Below are 23,657 nucleotides of genomic sequence, written 5' to 3'. Positions count from 1 at the left end.
GATGGAGATACCACAATCTCCCTGTGAAATTTATTCCAGTGATTAACCACCCTGACAGGAAATTTTCCCTAGTAATCAATCTAAACCACCCTTGCTGCAATTTAAGGCCATTGCTTCTTCTCCTATCCTCAGAGGTTAAGGAGAAAAAATTGTCTTCCTTCTCCTTGTGAGAACCTTTTATGTACTTGAAAACTGTTATCATGTCCCCTCTCAGTCTTCTCTTCTCCTGACTAAACAAACCCAGTTTTTTCAATCTTCCCTCATAGGTCATGTTTTCTAGACATTTAATCATTTTTGTTGCTGTTCTCTGGACTTTCTCCAATTTTTCCATATCTTTCCTGAAATGTGGCACCCAAAATGGGACACAATATTCCAACTGAGGCCTAATCAGCACAGAGTACAGTGGAAGAATTACTTCTCGTGTCTTGCTTACAACACTCCTGCTAATACATCCCAGAATGATGTTTGCTATTTTTGCAACAGTGTTACACTGTTGACTCATTTAGCTTGTAATCCACTATGACTCCCAGATCCCTTTCTGCAGTACTCCTTCCTAGGCAGTCATTTCCCATTTTGTATGTGTGCAACTGATTGTTCCTTCCTAAGTGGAGGACTTTGTATTTGTCCTTATTGAACTTCATCCCTTTTATTTCAGACCATTTCTCCAGATCATTTCGAATTTTAATCCTCTAAAGCACTTGCAACCCCTCCCAGCTTGATATCGTCCGCAAACTTTATACGTGTATTCTCCGTGCCAGTCTCTAAATCACTGATGAAGATATTGAACAGAACTGGACCCAGAACCCCTGCGGGATCCCACTCGATATGCCCTTCCAGCTTGACTGTGAACCACTGATAACTACTCTCTGGGAAAAGTTTTACAAGAAGTTATGTATCCACCTTACAGTAACTCCATCTCGGTTGTATTTCCTTAGTTTGTTTATGAGAAGGTCATGCGAGACAGTATCAAAAGACTTACTAAAGTCAAGATGAAAAGGAGTACTTGTGGCACCTTAGAGACTAACAAATTTATTTGAGCATAAGCTTTCGTGAGCTACAGCTCACTTCATCAGATGCATTCGATGAAGTGAGCTGTAGCTCACGAAAGCTTATGCTCAAATAAATTTGTTAGTCTCTAAGGTGCCACAAGTACTCCTTTTCTGTTTCCCTCTGTGCTTTCCTCCAACCAGGAACTCAAGCCAGGAGAATTCTGCTTCAGGCAGGTGCAATGGCCCCAGAAGTAGAGGGAAGTATGGCCTCTCTGTGACGCAGCAAATACTTCTCCCCACCTCCGGCTCCACAGATCAGTGTGAAGGAGGCAGAGGAGGTGATGCCATGACCCAGCCTTCCCAACATGTCTGGGACGGTCCGTACCAGTGACAGACCTTGTTCCCAGGGAGGGAAATGACTGCCACTGTGACTAGACTATGTACAGGTACCAAAGGGAAGAAGTAGGGTCCTTGAGCCTTCTCACCACCTTGTACTTCCATGCAGGACCAAGCAAAGCTGAGCCTATAGCCTGCCAAAACTGTACTTGTCTACTTGGGAAAGAAATTCCTTTGGATGGGTGAGTAAAATATCAGTATCTTTTTATTAGCATCTCCCTTAGGTAGTAGGTTTTATCCTGCTGCCCAGCAGTGTAGTATCTGAGCACCTTCTATGTAAAATCAACAGCAGCAGTCAAGTTCCTAGTGTACTTCATGGTGTCTCTGACACTTCTCCCTTTTTAGGATCAAAATTCTGTTTGGGGAGAGGGTTTGTGGTTTTGATTTATAAGACTTAATTCCTTTCCTCTTTTTTTTTTGTTTGGTAGAGGTTTGGTGTCAGTGTGGGGAGTGCCTGTCTTCTGCTGGAAGGGCTTTTTTGAAGAGCTGGTCATGTTACAGGAGGGAAAAACAGATTTATGCTTGGGCTGGAGCACAAGATGACGCATTTTCAAGGCTGCAATATCATTTGAATACCTTAAGGTTCTGGGTTTTTTAAATCACTTGTATTTAATATGTCAGCAAACAAACTGGATTACTTTTATTTCTGATGTCATCTGTCATAGAATTTTCTCATATATAGATCAGTGCCACTGATCTCCTGAATCCAATAGAAAGAAGGCTTGTAACTGACAACGTGGGACTGGTTTGGTCCAATTCTGTGAGAAGGAACCTTGTACCCACAGGCTCCGACTTTCTTCTTTCCAGGTGGGTGCTCCACCCCTTCTCTATCCCAAGGCCCCGCCCCCACTCCACCCCTTACCCCAAGGCTCCATCCTCACTCCGCCTCTTCTCACCCCCACTCCACCCCTCCCATCAGTGCCTCCTGCCTGTAACTGAACAGCTGATCTTCAGGGCACAGTGAGAAGAACTGATTGGTGAGTGACAGCTGTGGGTGCTCCAGCAGTTATTAGCCAGGATGGGCAGGGATGGTCTCCTCAGGCTCTGTTTGCCAGAAGCTGGGAATGGGAGACAGGGGATGGAGCACTTGATGGTAATCTGTTCTTTTCGTTCCTTCTGGGGCACCTGGCATTGACCACTGTTGGAAGACAGGTCTTAGGTAAAAAGACAGCCTTGCACTGACCCTTTGTACCACAGGTGCATTTTACCTAAGTAAATGGGCTTTGCGCTTGGGAATTGTATGGGAATTGGCAGGGAGATGGAATTTTCAATTAACGTGAGGCCAAAACATGGAGCATTTACATAGCCACACTGTGGACACTACCCTAAAGCCTAGATAGATAAAGCAGCCATAACTCATTGCTTTTATACATGGATTTTGAATAATTCATGGACTTACTGGACATGTGACTTATGCCCAATTCTCTTTCTACAGTTGGGAGAGAAGTTCCATGGATCAGTGTGCTCCCTGACAGATAGGGGATGTGGCATCATTTGCACAGATTCTCCATATTCTGTGGTCTTGCCATCACACTATAGCATTTTTACTGGGTTTAGGGTCTCTTGCAGCTGCACTGAGGAGAAATAGGGGAGATAGAGTTTTCCCTAAAATGAGAGAGTTAAATTTCACCTGAAAAAAAGAAAAGGAGTAGTTGTGGCATCTTAGAGACTAACAAATTTATTTGAGCATAAGCTTTCGTGAGCTATAGCTCACTTCATCAGATGCATTCCTTAACACCAATTGTCCTGACTTTTGTGCAATCAAGCTCTCAGGCTTATTGTTACACTTTTCCCCTTTCCTGGCATCTACTTACTGCTCAAATCAAGAGCAAATAGATATGCTGTGGCTTGTCAACTTCCTTCATATAACCCCTCCAGTTCTGTTGCCCCTTGAATGCCAGAAGATTCAAGAGACATCATGGGTAAGGTAACGTCTTTTATTGGACCAAATTCTGTTGCTGAGAGAGACATAGGAGTGGCCATACTGGGTCAGACCAAAGATCCATCTTGCCCAGTATCCTGTCTTCTGACAGTGGCCAATGCCAGGTGCTGCAGAGGGAATTAACAAACAGGTAAACATGACATGAGCCATCCATCCAGCTTTCAAGCTACACAGAGCTCATCCTCAGGTCTGGGAAAGGTTCTCAAAGTGTCACAGCTAAATATTTTGTCACAGCTAAATATTTATATTTGTTCCTTGTTTCTTTAATATCCTGGGACTGACATAGCTACAACAACATAGCATACAGAAGATTCAAGGAAAGAATGCAGAGAAATAGCCACCTTAATTATATAAGTTGCAAGCAACAGGAATGTAACTATTGGCATTAAAACCATCCAACCAAAACAAACAACTGGTTAGTAACCGCAGGGTACACCACAACTTGGAGGTCATCAAGAGAGCTAGGTTGGCAGTTTTGGAATGAGATAATCCTTATTAATATATTTAAAAAGTAAGTGTCATAATCCACTAACCTATAGGAGAAGGGTACCCATAAATTTCTTAGGGTATGGAAATAAGATTTGGGTATAGTAGGTTGGGCCTGAATTACATATGTCAGAATCCTATAAAATACCTTGTAGGAGAGCTCTGAGCAGTTCAGTTTGTTAGTTTAATGTAGTGTAGTTTAGTTCTGCTAAGTTTGGCTCTTCTAAGTTCTATCTATCTATTCTATCTATCTTCTATCATGCTATCAGCTCAGCTTGTGTAGTATAGTATAACTACTCAACATTCCTAACCATTGGGGAAGCCACCACCATCACGTAATTGGGCATGCCAGGAGTGAGGCTTGTCCTTCACCTCTTATTACCAGGTCCTCAAGGAAGGGTGTATGTATGTTAGGTTAAGGTACTTATAATAGAGATCGTACCACCAGGAGTTTTGGAATTCTTTTACTGTTTTGCAGTTAAATTTCATTGCATCTCTTATTTTTATGTTAATTTCAATAAAGGTTTTATCAATTTGGTATTGTCCTCAGTGTACTTGTTCTTGCCAAGCACCCTGAAAATCCTCTCCCAATATAGAACTCTCTGAGTTCTTCACCTCTGTAGTCTGAATTGGATAAAAACCTATAAATCTTTTGGTCGGATGCGATCAGTGGTGAGCCATAACAACTAACCCATGAAATTCAGGTCAACAAAACCAAATGTTCAAAAAGTGAATCTTTCATTAGAATCATGACCAGTGCCAGCTGGATGAATTTCACTTGTAAGGGTGTTCCACTGAAGATGTTACGATGTGGGAAAATATATTTTATGTTGACTTTGCAACTCTAAATGTGTCAGGAGAAAACCTTAGCAGGGTTTTGTCTTAAGTTCACTGAACTAATTTCACATTCGTTATGATGCTCCTGAAAGTTTTGGTTTGTCTTTATTTTTCCACCATGTCTTGGTTTCAGTGTGTTCTTGTACAATGAGATCCTGCAAACAAGTGCTCTTGTAAAGGAACAAGATGCTCTAGTAAAACTTTACAGCTGGCAGAATTTTCACTTCCTTGCATATCAGTTACAGCCTTTATAATTTGTGCTAGAGATCATTTGGTAATACTATCTCTGGGTAAAACATTTTTAATCTACAACACTAATAGCCTTCAGAGGGCCCACCAAGATGTTATTTGCATATTTACTACCCATTTATAAGGCCATATTCAAAATGTTGAAGTCAACGGGGAAGTCCACAGGCCCCTAGTACGGTGACAGTTACTGTGCTGCCTGGGTCTGTGTTTGTTCCACATACTCAGACAGCCCCTAAAGGGTCTGGCCTCTCCCAGATGGGAGGGACCCCAGTCTTAGGAAGTAACTGTATGTGTGTGTTTCCTCAGGGAGAAATGTAAGCGGTTTCCACCAACAGTGAGGGGGGGGAAGGCTACTTTTGTCCCTTTGTCCACTAATTAATAAGGGGTATTAAACTAATTGGGGGCCCGCACAGGAGCGCCAGAACCTGGGTAGAAGGAGGGCGACTGGCGCTGGAACTGTGGCCCTGTCCCCTGCTCCTCCTCTTTCCTCATAGCCCCATCCCCTAGACAGGCCAGAAGCTGGAGCCAGGCCATGGTAAGAGCTTCCCAGGGAACCCAGGCCACTGTGGGGAGCCCCAGAGCCTCTGTGTGCCTTAGGCGGGGACCAGGGTGCCCAAGAGCAGCCCTCAACTATGTCCCCCTCCCCAGGGCATGCTGCTGCTGGTGGGACCCAGGGGCAGGGGCTCAAGTCCATCCTCCTGCCCATTCCCTGGGACCTCCAGACATGCTCTGCAGGCAGAGGAGGCCCTGCCCTGGCCTGGGAGGTGGCAGGGGGCCCCGGGAAGGTCACAGGCAGTGAGGAGCCAGGCAGGGAGGGCTACTCTGGCACAGCTCCCATTGCTACTGGCCTGGCCTCAGCAGCTGCCACACTCTGCCTGGATTCACTCAGTGCCTGAGCCCAGCTCCCACTGCCAGATCCCTCCCACTCCCGGTGACAGGCTGCCCCACTCACATTCAGCACCACTCCTCCTGTCACCTCTGACCAGAGACTTGCAGTTTGGGGGGTGGGGGGAGAACTATGCCCATGGTACCGCTGCTCAGCGCCTACCCAAGGCTACTACCCCCGTGTTTAAAAATGGGTGGGCATGGTCCTCCCATTTTTTAAAGTGGGAGGCACGGCCCCTTGGTTACCCCCCCCCCAGTTCTGTGCCGTGGACCCCCAGGGTGTGGGAGTTCCAAATGTTCTTTGTGCTCAGGGCCCCAATAAATCTTAATCTGCCTCTGGTACCAGGCATTTGCTGCACCCCACTCCAGAAAGTGGCTATTTAAGAAGAGAAGAGCAGTGAGTTGTCAACCTCTGGGGTTGCCTAGAAAGGCCTCCCTGGGTCAGGTGCTGATGGAACCAGTCAGATTCCACGCTCCAGCAGCTAGAAGGGCTGGACTCAGGCAGCAGCCAATCAGAGTCCAGGAGGCCAAGTAAAAAGCATTGGCTGCTTCTATCAAATGGCAGTTCCTGGGTAATTATCTACTGGAGGTGGTGCAGCTCTCTCTTTAGTCTGCTTTGGAGATATTTGTCAAACTATTATCCTGGGGTTTTTTTTCTGTGCTAGACGATTGTAGTGTTTTATTACAAATGAGGAAGAGAATAATTTGTAATCTAAACCATAATGTTCACATTTCCTGACTGATTTCAGCAATTTTGCATTAGATGACAAAATGTAAGGGTTCATTTCCCTTCCATTAAGTATAGTACAGGCTGCTGGCCCTCAGGAGAGCTAAATCTGCCCCAATCACAGATGCTGCAGTGCAAGCTCCACAAAACTCCCTGGCTGTGACGGAACCTGGGAGCCACCCAACCTCGAAAGTGAGTAGGGCTGGCCTGGGAAGGCTTTGTGTCAGGGCAGCCAAAGAGGCACTGATTCAGCATGTTCTCTAGGCAGCCTCCACTGGCAGGGCTCCCAGGGAATACCTGCTTGATTAAAAACTGCCCTCATCCTCCAGATCCCTAGTGCTGCTGTCAGCCTCTCAGAATTGAATCTTCCTTCTACCCCTATATTTACAGGGATGAATCGGGCCCTCAATATTTTTGAAACTAGAATTTACTCATCTGGGGTCACAAACACCACTTTTACAAGCAAAATTAAGAGTAACCCTAAAGGAATACTATAGAGCAGGTAGATGCCTGATACATACATATATATGTAACACCAGTTAAGGATGAAGCTAGCTTCCAAACCTGATTTTTCAATACCCCACACGCAGCTCCCAAAAAGAAGATTGTGACATTGGCAGACCAGGTGCCAGCTCATGTCAAAGCCCCAGGCCAATTTACTTGTATATTGGTATAGATCAATGTAATTGTTAAGTGTATAAGAGTGCTTGGTGTTTTAACTTCATGAAAATCAATGGGATGTTACTTGCATTGTTTTCACCTAACAAATATTTACATTGTCATACTCCTGTAACTAAAAAACCCTCAAATGAGCCATCAAATGAGAAAGAAGCCTTGTGGAATGGAAATGAAGAACTTTAATGGAAAAGTGCTAATTTCAAAGCAAGTGGCCATTTTATGTGATGATCGGAGGTCAAAGACTCTAAATCCTCACTCTCAGTCAAAGTGAAAGCCCACATGGATCATGACCCTGTTGTATCTTCTTGTCACAGAAAAGAAGCTAAATATGGATTCAAGGAAAGATTCTGCTTCTCTGGATTGTTTAGATTCTAACAGCAGAATAACTAAATGAGAAGACTGAGATCCCCAGAGTTATTCTGGGGAGCCCTAAGAGACATTTGGGAAACTGCTACCATTTGGAATTACAAACTGACTCACCTGTGCATATATTTTACTTGCTTTAACTTCTCAATAATTCTCATTTCCTTTTCTTAACTAATAAATCTTTAGTTAGTTTACTATAGAATTGGCTACCAGCGTTATCTCTAGTGTAATATCTAGAGCAGTGGTTCTCAAAGCCGGTCCGCCGCTTGTTCAGGGAAAGCCCCTGGCGGGCCGGGCTGATTTGTTTACCTGCCGTGTCCGCAGGTTCGGCCAATTGCGGCTCCCACTGGCCACGGTTCACCGCTCCAGGCCAATGGGGGCTGTGGAAAGCAGCCCGGGCCGAGGGATGTGCTGGCCGCCCTTCCCACAGCCCCCATTGGCCTGGAGCTGCGAACCACGGCCAGTGAGAGCCGTGATCGGCCAAAGCTGCGGATGCAGCAGGTAAACAAACCGGCCCGGCCTGCCAGGGGCTTTTTCTGAACAAGCGGCGGACTGGCTTTGAGAACCACTGATCTAGAGTACTAATTGATCTGGGTAAGTGACTGATCTCTCAGGACTGGGAGCAACCTGATATGGTGTGATTTTTGGTTCAAGTGACCATTTATCACTAAATCAAATTTGTCTGGGTTGCAAGATAGACTGGAGCATCTAAGGGAACTGTCTGTGACTCCATGGTAAGACTGGTATAATGATCCAGGAGTTCACATTTGGTACTGGCGTGGTGAACTCTAATTATAGAACACATCACCAGTTTGGGGTGTTTGCTCTGTTTTCTGTCAGTCTGCCTTGAGGTGGGCACTCACAGTCGTGAGCCACTCCAGACAGCATGACAATGATAATACCTCTGACTTTCACACACTCTCTCATCCCAGGGTAATATTTTGAGACATTTAGGAAAAATAAATAGTTCAAGCTATGGCACCTGATTCTCCCCTGCCTTGTACCTTGTATACACCTGTGCAAAGCAGGCATGTAATGCTACTAAATCAGAATAGTGGCATTGCACACCCACTTCACATTCAGTTTGCATTGATGTAAATTACATCACAGGGTCAGGGCAGTAGCGAATCAAACTCATAGTAAGGAAGGCACCTGGCTTTATGGGTGAAGAGATAAAAATGTTACTAATATTTAGTAAGAATTAGCTAAAGCATTTTTAAAGTAGTTTGCAGAATATATGGCATATACAGGACATGTGATGGTGTGGAGAGCCTTAAAGATTTTACCAGCGCTCATTTCAGATGACCTACATAACTCATTTGTGCTTCCCACAAATATGAGTAATGCAGCTGTCCCATACTCATACCATGAAAATCTTTGTACCACACTACACCATCAGATAATGCCTCTATATATTACATAACACACACAGCAACACTGCACTGCTATATTCTTAACCAATAAACATGTTTACACAAAGGTCCAAATTCATTGGTACACTCCAGTTTCTTTCCACCAATCCAGTGATGAAATGAAGCTATCATGCTGGCTACGTCTACACTAGGAGCTGGGGGTGCAATTCCCAGATCACACAGACATACCCACACTAGCTCGACTCAAGCTAACATGCCAAAAATAGTAGTGTAGCTGAGGTAGCATGGGCATCAGCACGCATAGGCATGGGCTAGCCACACTGTGTACATACCACAAGGTGCAGCCGGGTCTGTTTCCCATACATCACTGCCCATGTTACTCTGGCTACACTAATCACAAAAAGCCGTCTAGTGCTGTATGATGTTCATTGCAACTACAGATTCGCCTACACCAAGCAAGCATCTCATTTCTTAGATTCTGAGGCCAGAAGGGACCATTGTGATCTGGAGTCTGACCTTCTGTATAAGACAGGCCACCCTAAATAATTCTGTGATGGGTGTGCAAACCCCACACTGTGCTGCAAGGGGTTAAGGGATCTGGTGGAGTAATTGAAAGACAGGGAAACAGCTCATTTGGTGGCAGAGCTAGAAGAGAACAGACCTGCTCTCCACATCTCCAGCAGCGCAGAGCAGAGGGAAGGCTGAAGTCTGACAACTGCCTCAAAGGGGTCCTCACAGAAAGAGTATTCCCCTCATGTACATTGGTAATCCCATCTTATTTTCTTCATTTGGACACCCCCTGTGGGGGAAAGTCTTGGACTAAGCTGACCCAGGGCAGGGAGAGAAATAGGAAGTGGCCCAGGGACGATAGTCTTAAGCAGCCTCAGTTGCTGACCACTGGTAGCCCAAAGGATCCTGGGCCAGAGCCCAGTGGAGCGTGGGGCCCAGGCTCCCCTATCAGCAATCCTCCTGCCAGCCTTGCCTTGCAGCCTTGACTACTAGGCCACACTTCCCAACCAAACCCCACGTGAGGACTGTTACAAATTCCTAGAGCATATCTTTTAGAAAAACATCCACTAAAAATTATCAGTGATGGAGAATCCACCCACGGCCAGCTCCGGGTACCAGCATTCCAAGCAGGTGCTTGGGGTGGCAGTGAGAAAGGGGCAGCAGAGTTTCCACAGCGGCAGCAATTCGGCGGTAGCATTTCTCTCCTGCCGTCTGTGGCGGCAATTCAGCGGCGACAGGTTTTTTCAGTGCTTGGGGAGGCAAAAACAGTAGAGCTGGCCCTGAATCCACCACAACCCTTGGTAAATTGTTCCAATGGTTAATCATTCTATTTAAAGTTTATGCCCTATTTCCAGTTTGAATTTGTCTAGCTTCAACTTCCAGCCATTGGATTGTGCTATACCTGCTAGATTGAAGAGTCCATTCTTAAATATTTGTTTCCCCTGTAGATACTTAGAGATAGCAATCAAGTCATCCCTTAATCTTCTCTTTGTTAAGCTAAATAGATTGAGCTCCTTGAGTCTATTACTGTCAGGCATATGTTCTAATCCTTTAATCATTCTTGCAGCTCTCCTCTGAACCTTCAGTTTATCAACATCCTTCTTGAATTGCTGGCACAATAGTCCAGCAGTGATTGCACCAATGCCAAATGTAAAGCTAATATCACTTCTCTAAGCCTACTTCAGATTCCCCTTTTTATGTCTCTGTAACAGGGCAGGACACAGCACCGCTTGCTGGCCATCCTGGGAATTAGCTCTCATTTCACCAGAGCACCCTCATCTAATGGTGTCTTGCCCATCATCACTCTCACCTCCACCTCTAGGACCCACATCACTCCCTAAACCACAGCATCCTCTTCTGGACACAGCCCTCCAGCTGTGCCCCACTTGGGTCTCTCCCCACTTCTGGGGGACCCAAAAGTCCTGAGTCCAGCAACTTGCCATGGTGGCAAACTGCAGTCTTTGGTCTAGCCACTCCCCTCAGAAGCAAACTGCAGTCCATACACTGGCCACTCCCCTTAGTGGCAAGTGGGCAAGGCAAAGGGGGAAAGCCAGGCCCACCCACTACTCCGGGTCCTGGCCCAAGGATCCTATAGCTGGCAGCCATGTACTGCCCATCCTCCTACTCTGCCATCTGTTTCTCTGGGCCACTTCCCAGCAGCCCTAGCACCTTCTCTGCCCTTGTATCAGGGCCACAGTCTGGCAGCTGTCAGGCTAGAGCTCCCTCTTGCTCCCCTGACACTGACCAACACTGCTCTGTCTGTGGTGCTATATCTCTCTCAACCCTCCTACAGGGCAGCCAGTTCTCATCCATTAGCCTTCCAGGAGAGACTGTGTCTGTTCTGCTCAGCAGCCCTTTTTATATGGGCCAGTCTGACTCTAATTGGCTGCTTCACTAAGCCTTCTCCCTATTGGCTGGCTCAATAAGCCTTCTTCTAATTGGCTGTGTTCTGCACAGCCTCCCCAAGGCTGCTTTAACCTTTCTTCTGCCTGCGTGGGGCACTTGACCCAACACTGCCTTCAAGGGTAACTGTAGCCCTTTTGGTCCCAGTATCACACTGGGAGTGCGTATTCAGCTGATTATTGACTATGATACCCAATGCCTTTTCAGAGTCATTACTTCCCAGGGTAGAGTCCCCATCTTGTAAGTATGTCCTACATTCTTTGTTTCTAGATGTATACATTTACATTTAGCCATATTGAAATGCATGTTGTTTGTTTGCACCCAGTTTACCAAACAATCTAGATCCCTCTATATTAGTGACCTGACCTCTTCATTATTTATCACTTCTCCAATTTTTGTGTCATCTGTGTACTTTATCAGTGATGATTTTATGTTTTCTTCCAGGTTGTTGATAAAAATGTTAAACAGCATAGGGCCAAGAACAGATCCCTGCATGACCCCACTAGAAACACACCCATTTGATGATGATTCTCCATTTACAATTACATTTTGAGACCTAACAGCTAGGCAGCTTTTAACCCATTTAATGTGGCCATGTTAATTTCATATCATTCTAATTTTTTAATCGATCTCACTGGAAAACACTGGGAAGTGGCAGCCAACTTTATTAGGGGCAGCCTCACTTCCAGTGCAGATACACTATGAGGAAATGCAAGCCATATTGCTGACTTCAGTCCCATTGACAGTAATAGGAGATGCTGGCCGTTTTGAATGATGGAAAATGTGCAAGTTGGCAGCTTTTCATCATATTTTCAAGGGACAGCTTAAAAAAAAACCCAAAATCACTAGAGTCATAATAAAATCATGAGAGTTGGCATGGAACTTTCATTCCAGGGGTTCTGAAAGGCTGTGCTAACCCCCTATTAAGGGGACCACAAGGTCATGTAACAGCATTTGTAAGAGTGCCTAAGCGCTGCACAATAGTTATTGGTGTGGAAAAGTTCAAAGCCATAAAGGTCAGCTACAGACCTCCCATCAGTCACAGGTCTCGCAGGACTTTAACCCACAAAACTCCTTCCTGTTTGAAGCCGCTCCTGTCCCATGGGGCTGGCTGGACTTGGCTCCCTGCTCAGGCATGGTGACCTGGCCCCTGGTCCATGGGTTCACAGTGCTGCTTAGGTTTGGCCTGGCTCCCTTGAGGGGGACATAGCCAGCCAAATTTGAGTGAGTGGGGTTGTGACCCTGCATTCCAGGAGCTAGGTCACAATGCCCTGATCAAGGAGCTGAGCCCCCCCAGCCCCAGGAGGCACCACTACAATGTGAGTACAAGGCATGGTTACTCTGTGACTCCTCCCTCTCCCCTGTAGCTCTGATTCCCAAGGGGCAGAACCCAACACCCTTGGGGCCTTCCACATTCCAGGGGAAGCACCCAGATGCAGAACCGATCCCACTTTATCCACTTGAAATGTTGGGAGGTATGCAACTAGGTACCTTTTGGTAGCTCTTCATACAAAACTATCCTGGATTAAGACAACCAACAAACCAGAAAAAAAGAAAACAATGGAAACAAATTAGTGATCAACCAAAGCTCCCTGTAAGGAAATCAATTACATTTAATTGTTTGAGAGGAATTGGAATTGTATGTATTTTCTTTGTTTTCCCCTGTTTGCAATGGAAATTTATAAAGAATTAATTACCTCAAAAAATGCAAAAGGAAGCTTTGTGGACCACCTGCCACTTGTTGTGTAATGTAATTCTATAAGATTAATTACAGAGTTTGGTTCAGACTATACACATGAAAATGGATCTCTCCACAGAGGCCAAATTCAAATGACATATCAGTAAAAGAACAGCTCTTTACTTGTCACATAACCCTAGAACAAGGGAATATACTCAAGCTGAAAGGCTACAAATTTAAAACCAATCCTCTTTTTGTGACATGCATTAGCCTGTGGAACTCATTGCCACAAGACTTCACTTAATTCAAGTGTTTAGTAGGATTGTAAATAGGATTAAGCATTTGTATTTTCAGTGAGCGCATCCACAGTTATGTTAGACAGGATAAAAATGTCTAAAATTGTTCATACCTCAGAGCATAAACGAACTGCTACCAGCCAGGGTTAGGAAGAAACTTCTCCTGTGGGCAGGTTTTTCCATAATTGTTCACTATGGCATTTCTTGCATCTTCCTCTGAAGCATCTGGTACTGGCCACTATCTGGGATCCGATAGTAGATTGGATAAATCAGTGGTCTGAGCTCCCCCATGGATGACACTGGAGTTCTACCCTCTATCCCTGAAGATCTCAGATATCTGCCAGGAGAACAAAATCTCTTGCCTAAACATTGCTGTCTGACCCTCCAACTCTCAGCACCACTCCCTGCCTTGACAGCATGGCTCTTAAAGAAGTCATACTTCCAGGAGTTCCCCCAGCTGCTCACAGAAGAAGAAGCTACTGTAGGTTTGGTCTGCAATAACGGACACTCATTTCCACCCTGGCTTTGTGAGGGAAGAATCAGACAGATTTGTTTGTAGTCCTGCCCCACTCTCCCTACATACAGAATGGGAACTCGGGATAAACTCAGAAGAGCTTCCACAACGTTGGGTGGATGTATGGCTACAGAGGTGGCTTTCTGCCAACATCTACAAGTGCAGACTTCCCTCAGGTCAAGAAAGTGGTAGAGAGCATAACAGCATCCTGTGTAGTGGAGATGCATCCAAACCAAAACCGCAGATTCAAACATCTCCAAACAAGGGATGACTAGAAACCCAGCTCAGGGCTCATTTGTAAAATTTGGATTTATCTTTATAGTGGGCTAACCAAGCGTCCTTGATCTGAATACTTCCTAAAGTGGAGGATGTTCAGAATAGGCCCAAGCTACACAACTTGAATTTGGATCCCTATCTCTAATATTTAGGCACATTGCACTGAAAGTGTAGCAGCTCAAAGGTCAGTGTTTCCTTAGGGAACTCCTTTTTAAATTGTTCAGTAACGCAATGTCATTTTGGAAACCAGTGTTTTAATGAAACTGGGGTCTCTGCCTTCCAAAATGTCTTTTAAAAAGTCAGAATGGTCCAGTAATAGGTAAAGCAATGTTTTCATTAAGAAAACAATCAAAATGCCAAGTTTATATGTCCCTGAGAAACCAGTGTCTGGCTCTCTAAAGGATGTAGTCACTACTACTGTAGTAACTTAAGCAACTACCATTACACATAGAACAAACAATTTTTCAAATAGGTCTCTATTTCTGTACAGCATATATCCTCTAGAGAAACTAGGGCAGAAAGTGCCAGCAAGACTTTCCCAGAAACAAGCTGTTCTTAGGAATAGTGCTCACACTAGAGGCGGGATGAAATCAGGAGGCCAAAGGAAAATGAGTACAAAGTCCCATGATTTATACTATCTGTCAGGAGGGCAGTGTTATTACAAGAAAATAAACATGGAAAATGGTAACCGAATGCACTCCAAGCACTTACTGAATATACACACACTAACACCTCATACCCTGCATGGAAATCTGAAATTTTAAATTCTGGAAAAGCCAGAAAGGAATCCATGACAGGATTGCAAGGAAAAAATCCAGATGCCATATTGAGCAAAAGCTATCAGTAGTCATCCACAAGAAGCTGGTCAGGATTTTGGTTTGACTTTGTTCTGCATATTGATGCAAAAATGAGACACACACCCCTCCTCCTATGGAATTGTGTATAATAAAATATGGACTGTCTTTGTAATGGAAAAGCTCTCATACAAACTACATATGCAAAAGAAGCACCAAAAAGATGATGGGTATATAGAAATTTGGTCATCCTTTCTAGCACACTCAGGGGAAGAGGACTTCCCAGCCAACAAGCCACAATTTGTAGCCAGGTTCTTTGACTATTAATCTGGTCCTGAATAAGTAACATAAATGTAATATGATGTATTATTGTAATTTTGCCTTAATAAAAAGTTTCCAAAAGAAAATCTGGTCAGGAAATCAAATGAAACCAATTCTGAATATACAATGAACGGCTTCCTAAATGTTCCATCCAGCTTGGAATGAGCTTGCTGCACTGCCTCTGTTCCCTAGCTAACTCTTAGCCATTGGCACCAACAAGTGGCTGTGTTGACATGAGCAGCAAGATCAGCAGGTCACAGCTTGTAGATTCTCTTTATTGATCCCCTCCTCCAGGCTGGAAGGTCATTATCTTTGCAAGTTTTTGATGCTGTGTGGTTTTAGAATATATTTTTAACTTGCTTGGGGTATTAATTCAGTAACTCTGCTTTGTTGCATTACAGGAAAGCTGCTATTTCTCTGCAGTAAAAAATATGCCCCATAAATAAGAAGTTTGTTGAACTTCCTCAAGCCCTCTGTCTTTATTGACTAGAAGCAGACCTATTGCCTAGCCAAAGGAAATTATTTATGACTGAAAGCACTAGAAGAAAGTCCTTCTTGCTCTTTGGTGACTTGGATAAGCAGACAAGGAAGTTGGTGTAGAGTGGGCAAAAGGCGTAACAGAAAAACTAAGTTCAACATGAGAAAATGGAGGACAAGACTACCAATCTAAATTTAGAGGCAATGCAGAAGCTAACTAAAATAAAAGCTAGTAAAATAACAACACCAGAAGTCCCACAGCTGCCTCCAAGTTTACTGCAGAATTTGACACAGACTGTAAGAAAGAGGGCAATTGTATTGAATAATACTGTAGCAGGATGCTGGTGAAATAGCACCTAATTAGACCCTGCCCAGTCAGCTCTGATCAGAGGAAACAGATTGGGGCTGATGGAAAAGGCCTGATGACAGCCTGATGATTGGCAACACCTGCTAGCCTGACAAGCCAAGGCCTATAAAGGCTGGGAGGAAGCCAGAAGGCTGGGGAGGGGGCAGCCAGGGAGGGAACTGGAGGCCTCCTAGCTGAAGGCTGACTCTGCCTGTAAAGGAGGTGACTAATTCTATAAAGCATACATACACATACACATACACACACACTCTGGTGGTAAATAAATAAATAAAAACACTGGTGTTGCACAACCCTGAAGCCTTTCTGAGCCTTATTGGGGTCAGCAAGCGGGCCCCAGGAAGAGGGGTGGGTCATGGACCCTGTTACAAATACCCTTTTTTTTAAAGGCATCCACTGTTTTGTAATCACTGCCCAGTGATCATGCATGTTCTGTACGTGTCACCATTCAGGCTGCTGTTTGAAAGAAAAGAAAAGGAAGACATAGTACGGATCTTGTACTGTGTACAGTACCCTGTGGATGCCCTCTCCAGGGACAGAATTGCTCAAATGTTGTGGGACAAGGTTCTAGCATATTTCAGTAAATTTCTGGTGCAGAAGAAATTCCAGTTGGTTGTTGAGGTTCCATGGCAGTACAAATATGCTTCGTCCATCTTCATAGCTGACCAAACCCATCCATTCAGCAATAGGAAGAAGAATGACCATTAGCAGACATATCCCTCGGGCATAGATTGCCAGATCTCCTCCACAAGACTGGAAAGCCACCTCTCTTTTCCATGCTTGTACCTTAACAATTGTTGTGTTCTCCAAACGTAAGACCACTTTAAAGAAGAAATTGCAAACTGGTAACATAGTCCTTGGAAAGAATTGTCATCTCTTCCACCTGCCCACCCGTGAAACATTATGAAAATTTTAAACTTTTAAAAGCATTAGTATATGTTGTCACACTGTCTGGAGTGGCACACGACTAAGTGCCTACCTCAAGACAGGCTGTCAAAAACAGGGAAGATACCCCAAACTGGTGGTATGTTCTATAATTAGATTTCACTAACACAGCAACAAATGTGAACTCCTGGATCACCATGTTATTCTTACCTTGGAGGCACAGACAGTTGCCTTAGACTCTCCAGTGTCTCTTGCCATCCAGGCAAGCTGGACTTAGTGATAAACAGTCACACCAAAAATCACAAAATATTGCTTCCAGTCCCAAGGAACCAGTCACTTACCCCACATTGATTTGTCTCTCAGCTTTTGTCCTGTGATGGCCCACTTAATTTTTGATGGGCAGGAGGGATGATTCCCCTGCCTGGGTTTACAAGTTCAGAGGAAACATTTTCAAAGTTATAAAGCAAAACTTACATATTTCCTTATGGCATGGAACATAAATATTACAAGTGAGATTAATGCACACAACAATTTACAACATTTCATAGAATCTAAACAGTAAATACATTCTGATAAGACTAATACCTATTTTCAACAAAACTAACATATAGGGGAGCTGGTTTGTCTTCCAGCTATGAGTTTGTCAGTTCTTAGCTAATGCCTATGGCTGTGGCCAGAGCTGGCACTTGGTTTATTAGTGTCACATGTGTATCTTACCATTAGTAGCCTCTGCTCCTTCCACAGGAGCTGCAAAAGTTGTCTGAGAACCAAGGACACATTAACAGTCACATTCCTGGAATGCTGAAAAGTATTAATATTGTGGTCTTTTATAAGAATAGTTTCACCCTCATCATTCCCCGTGGTCAGGGGAAGAGCAAGGAGATGTTTGCAGAGACATAAACATTTGGCTGTGGTTCACAGACTCAGTTTGTTATGTTATGTTGGTCTACGTTTCTTTTTTTTTTAATTGTACTTGCATGTTCTATATGGTACTTTGAATCAATGTTATAGTTTCCTTGACTTGTGCGGGGACCCTCCTTCCTAAATATGATGAACATGAGATGTTTTCAGGTTTGGGATGGGGCCTCACAATTCACAGCACATGAACTGGAATTGCATAACCATCTGGTGCCATCATACTACAACCACTTTTCTGTCTGTCCCCTATCCAGAATGCCACATTCCCCACTGGGTAAGAAATTCCCGAAGACATAAGGATACAAAGGAGGGGTGGAGAAAGTGCAATTAATGTTATGTGCTCACAGAAAGCATTGCTAATCCTAAATGCAGCAGAACTCACAACTCAGAAAATGGATAGATAAACATCTTTATGACTTGGTTCACATGCAGAAAGATGAAACACAATTCAAGTAACAATATAGGCAGCTGCCACTACCAGTGATTAAACAGCCATTCCTCCCCCAAACCTGGACCAGTTTCAACCTTGGGATTAGTGCGCCATAACAGACACTTCATAACAGCCAGTAAGTGCAGTTAGCATTCCTGACAAAGAACTGTTTAAAAATTAAATTGGTGCACATGTGTGGGTGCACACACACTCCCACAAGTAAATGTTGATAAATTTGTTAAGAGAGATTGAGTGCTTCTGATAAGAGAATTATAAACAAGTGTGAACCATTAAGGCAAAAGCACTGCACAATGACCATATTACACCACCCTCCACAGCACAAATCCAGCCCTTGTCAGAGACTGGAACATGGACAGTCATGCCTCATGGTTAGAGCAGGAGTCAGGTCTTCTGGTAGAGCAGGAATTGGTAGCCAGGAATAGGAGCCCAGGGTCAGAGTCAAAGTGGGTGGCCAGGTTCCAGAGTTAAGGGTTAGAGCTGAAGTCAGAAGTCCAGAATCAGAGCTGAGGTTCAGAACCAGAGTCAGAAGCCAGATGCTGGATCTAAGGGTCAGAGTCATAAGTCAGGAATTTGGAGCAGAGGGTCAGAGCAGGATTACCTGGAGTGAGGCAAGGCCGGGACCAAGACAGTAGCAGAGATGGAACAAGGTGGGAGCAGGAGTGGGAATAAGCAGGCACAGGATCTGTCACAGCCATAGGCAAAGGAAAAGGTTTGCTGTGTAACATTGGACGTATAGTACGGCCTATAACCTCACCAGCCCCCATGTTTGAGTCTGATCAACTCAGCATAGCTTTGCCCTATGCCAAGTAAAGGAACTTGAATGACAAGACTGGAGTCAAACTGAGTTCCTCAGGAACTAAGTGGAGGCCTGGAGGGAACACTTGGCTCATGAAACAGGTTGTCCAGAGATTGACTCTGCTGCCAGCCCAGATTCCTGACAACCCTAAGGTTGCTAACCCAGTGTCGGTCCCCTGTTTTAATTGTCTGAAAGATGTGAATTGTCACAGGAATGAGTGGCTAATGATTGTTGGCTACAGGGGAACAAAACCCTCACAAAGCTATTTAGCCCCACAAGTATGTGACAATGTTCCCTCGTACACTTTTCTAGCAGCTGCATGGGGTGTGAAGGCATCCCTTGGCACAGGCAGATTACACTATCTGCCTCCCTGCTATGCCAAGATTTGTGCACATACGGCATCCCTGATTTCCCTTGTCCACTGGGAACCGGGACCAGTGTGCATATGGGTGGGATCCTGCCGCTAATACAGAGTTTGTGAACCAGACATATCATGTGTCTATTTGGAATGGAAGCACTTCCCTTTACCCTCACAAACATTATGGAGTGTGTAGCAGGTAACAATTATGCAAATAGCATTGGCCACATTGGCATCCAAACAGATGTTTAGGCAGCACCAGATTTCAGCCTTCTAAAGAGGCACTACACTGCCATTCTTCAACTACACAGTTTGTCATTGATTTCCCTTTTTCCTGGGTCATTGATGTCAGGATAGGGGTTCATAAGTTTGGAGCAGGTAAGCAGGGTCCCCCAAAATAATGGTTAATAGAGACATACCATGGAGAACCACATCATTCCTAAGGAATAAAATCCTTCCTTCCCTCTTCAAGTACAATCCTGATCCCCTCAGCAACCTGTCATTATGAATCTTTCCAGTGTTTCCCACATTGGTATTTGTGAATCTACCTCTGTCAGCCACTAAGCCTTGCAGAATGGGTGAATAATAATATTTTCAGTTTACATACCCGCCCTTTTTGTAGAGCAAAGTACTGGGATATGGGTTCCATCAATGGCTCCTGCACAGTTCAGAAACCCTATCGTCTGAAATCCAACTATTATTTCTAGAACTTTTCCTATGGCAGTCACCCACGGACAGATTAGTGTTAATTTCCTTGCAAACCTGCACAACTATGACCTTGTCATTGGACTTTCCGACCCGGAAGTGATTTGCAAGGGACCAATAGCTCTCTGGTGTTACCAGTTTCCACAAAGCAATTGCCACCTGCTTCTGAACCATATGGCTTCCCTGAATCAAATGTTCTGACGCTGCAAGTGGCATGCAAGCTCATCACCCAGCTCTGTGAAAGTCTTTTTTCTCATTCAGAATTTCTGAAGCCACTGCTGGTCATCCAAGGTTTCCAAAACAATGTGATCCCAACAGACTGTGCTAGTTCATCCACACCAGAAGCAAAGATCTCATCTCAAAAAAGATATATTAGAATTGGAAAAGGTTCAGAAAAGGGCAACAAAAATGAATAGGGATATGGAATGGCTTCCATATGAGGAGAGATTAATAAGACTGGGACTTTTCAGCTTGGAAAAGAGACAACTAAGGGCAGATATGAGCGAGTTCTATAAAATCATGACTGATGTAGAGAAAGTAAATAAGGAAGTGTTATTTACTCCTTCTCATAACACAAGAACTAGGAGTCACCAAATGAAACCAATAGGCAGCAGGTATAAAACAAACAAAAGGAAGTATTTCTTCATACAACGCACAGTCAACCTGTGGAACTCTTTGTCAGAGGATGTTGTGAAGGCCAAGACTATAACAGGGTTCAAAAAAGAACCAGATAAGCTTATGGAGGATAGGTCCATCAATGGCTATTAGCCAGGATGGGCAGAGATGGTTCCCTAGCCCGTTTGCCAGAAACTGGGAATGGGTGACAGGGGATGGATTGCTTGATGATTACCTGTGCTGTTCATTCCCTCTGGGGCACCTGGCATTGGCCACTGTTGGAAGACAGGATACTGGGTTAAATGGACCTTTGGGCTGACTCAGTATGGCCATTGTTATGTTCTTAGGTCCACCTATGGGCATACCATGGTCATATTGGCATATCTGTTCCATGAGAGCTGAATGGCTTGTCATTCCTGGTCAAAGTCAGCCATCTTCAGTATGTCAGAAAGTTCTGCCCCAATTCCATCCAGCATCTTGCTGATTGCCTGCTTCACTTCATAAACATTTATCCTGCTATAAGGCACAGGAGCAGAATCAGATCATCATCCAATTGCTCCACGTGTTCCACCCATTTTGGCAGAAGGGAGACTTGAGCAGGAATTGCCATATAAACAACTGTGTGAAGGCAGAGGACAACACACAATAACACACAACAACACACAATAAAGCAGTTCCTAGAGTATCTCTCTGTGACCCACAGAACCCTACAATGCACCCGAAATGTTGTGTTACCAAATCAGCAGCATGGATGCAGGTATACATGTTTATGCTCATGTTCAGCACAGCAAATGTGGGGACACAGCACAGGTATAGGAAACATGTGCAAGTGTGTACACAGTTGAGTAACCGAGTATGTGGGCCAGTAAAGACCTAGCCAAAGAGCAGGTAGTTCCATAACTTGAGCTAATGTTGTCTTTAGTTAACAGCATAATAAGCATGGCAAAGGGTCAGTAGCAAAAGGGTTAACTTGCAAAGATAAGGGGGTTTCTTATCAAGTTTAAATCTCAATGAAGCATTTCGCTGCTGGTTTACATAATTTGAAATGAACTGTAAAGTGCCTCTTTAGAAGGCTGAAATCTGGTGCTGCCTAAACATCTGTTTGGATGCCAATGTGGCCAATGCTATTTGCATAATTGTTACCTGCTACACACTCCATAATGTTTGTGAGGGTAAAGGGAAGTGCTTCCATTCCAAATAGACACATGATATGTCTGGTTCACAAACTCTGTATTAGCGGCAGGATCCCACCCATGTGCACACTGGTCCCGGTTCCCAGTGGACAAGGGAAATCAGGGATGCCATATGTGCACAAATCTTGGCATAGCAGGGAGGCAGATAGTGTAATCTGCCTGTGCCAAGGGATGCCTTCACACCCCATGCAGGGGAAGGCTTGATAAAAATCCTCACCAATTTGTATACGTGACCACAGACCCAAACCCTTGGATCTTAAGAACAATGAGAAAAGCATTCTGTTTCTTACAAGAAGAGTTTTAATATAAGAAAAGGTAAAAAGAATCACCTCTGTAAAATCAGGATGGTAAATACCTTACAGGGTAATTAGATTCAAAACATAGAGAATCCCTCTAGGCAAAACCTTAAGTTACAAAAAGACACAAAGACAGGAATATCCATTCTATTCAGCACAGCTTATTTTCTCAGCCATTTAAAGAAATCGTAATCTAGTGCATATCTAGCTAGATTACTTACTAAGTTTTAAGACTCCATTCCTGTTCTGTCCCCGGCAAAAGCATCACACAGACAGACAGACCCTTTGTTTCTCCCTCCCTCCAGCTTTTGAAAGTATCTTGTCTCCTCATTGGTCATTTTGATCAGGTGCCAGCGAGGTTATCCTAGCTTCTTAACCCTTTACAGATGAAAGGATTTTTCCTCTGGCCAGGAGGGATTTTAAAGGTATTTATCCTTCCCTTTATTTTTATGACACATATATATTAAATCTGTACTCTAACTAAAGACTGCACAGCCCAGTGGGATTGGTAATGGGATATAATGCACAGCCTTTCACCTCTTGACTGCTATTCCATGTCCAGCCCACATCAGTAGTGAGTGAAAGTTGTTATGATCTGGTGACTATTTAGTAGCCAATGTGACACACACACCTTAGCCACTGCTTCCAGGTGTCACACGGAGCCATGGCAGGCAGGGAGCCCCGCTGCGCCACCAACTGGATTGGTAATAGCCCAGTCGGTAGTGCTGACCAGAGCTGCAAGGGTCCCTTTTTGACCTGGCATTCCGGTCGAAAATGGGACACCTGGCAACCTTAGGGCTGAGTCATGAAGTGGTTCTATGAGTGGAAGGAAAACTGTGTGTTGGAAGAGAACAAAAAGAGGGTACTGAATTGGGCGGAGCTAATCCCCAGTCACCAAAGGAGGTGAGGTGTCACCTGGCAGTGAGCAGAGTGCCCCATGACACTGGCTAATCTCCTTTTTCAAAGTGTTCCTCTCAGCAATGATTGTACATAGCAAAAATAATTAATGGTGTATTATTTAGCCCATTCCCTTGCAGACCTGTCTACTCAAAAAGGAATGCAGTCTAGGGAGAAAAGCACTTTACGTCTTAAAAAAATGAATGCAGTAGACTAGGTCAATATTTCTGGTAATTTCTAGACAATCAAGAATCCTCCCATTGGCAGAATTTACCATTCATTATCACAATAGAACACAAAAGGGGAAGTCTTTAAAAGCATTACGCATAGTATTATTTATATGCATTTCTCTTGAGAAGGCAAGAAAAGGCTTTGGCTTTGTGCTTCTGCTATCTGATCACAAAACATCTGGATCCGTTTTTTCCATTCGATTGAACATGTTCCCGTGAAGAAAAGCAAGCAGATCATTTGTGAGGGCTCCTC

The sequence above is a fragment of the Dermochelys coriacea genome, chromosome 1, assembly GCF_009764565.3.
Source record: "Dermochelys coriacea isolate rDerCor1 chromosome 1, rDerCor1.pri.v4, whole genome shotgun sequence".
Classification (NCBI taxonomy): Eukaryota; Metazoa; Chordata; order Testudines; family Dermochelyidae; genus Dermochelys; species Dermochelys coriacea.
The sequence above is the reverse complement of the archived record's forward strand: the minus strand, read 5'-3'. Positions refer to the sequence as shown.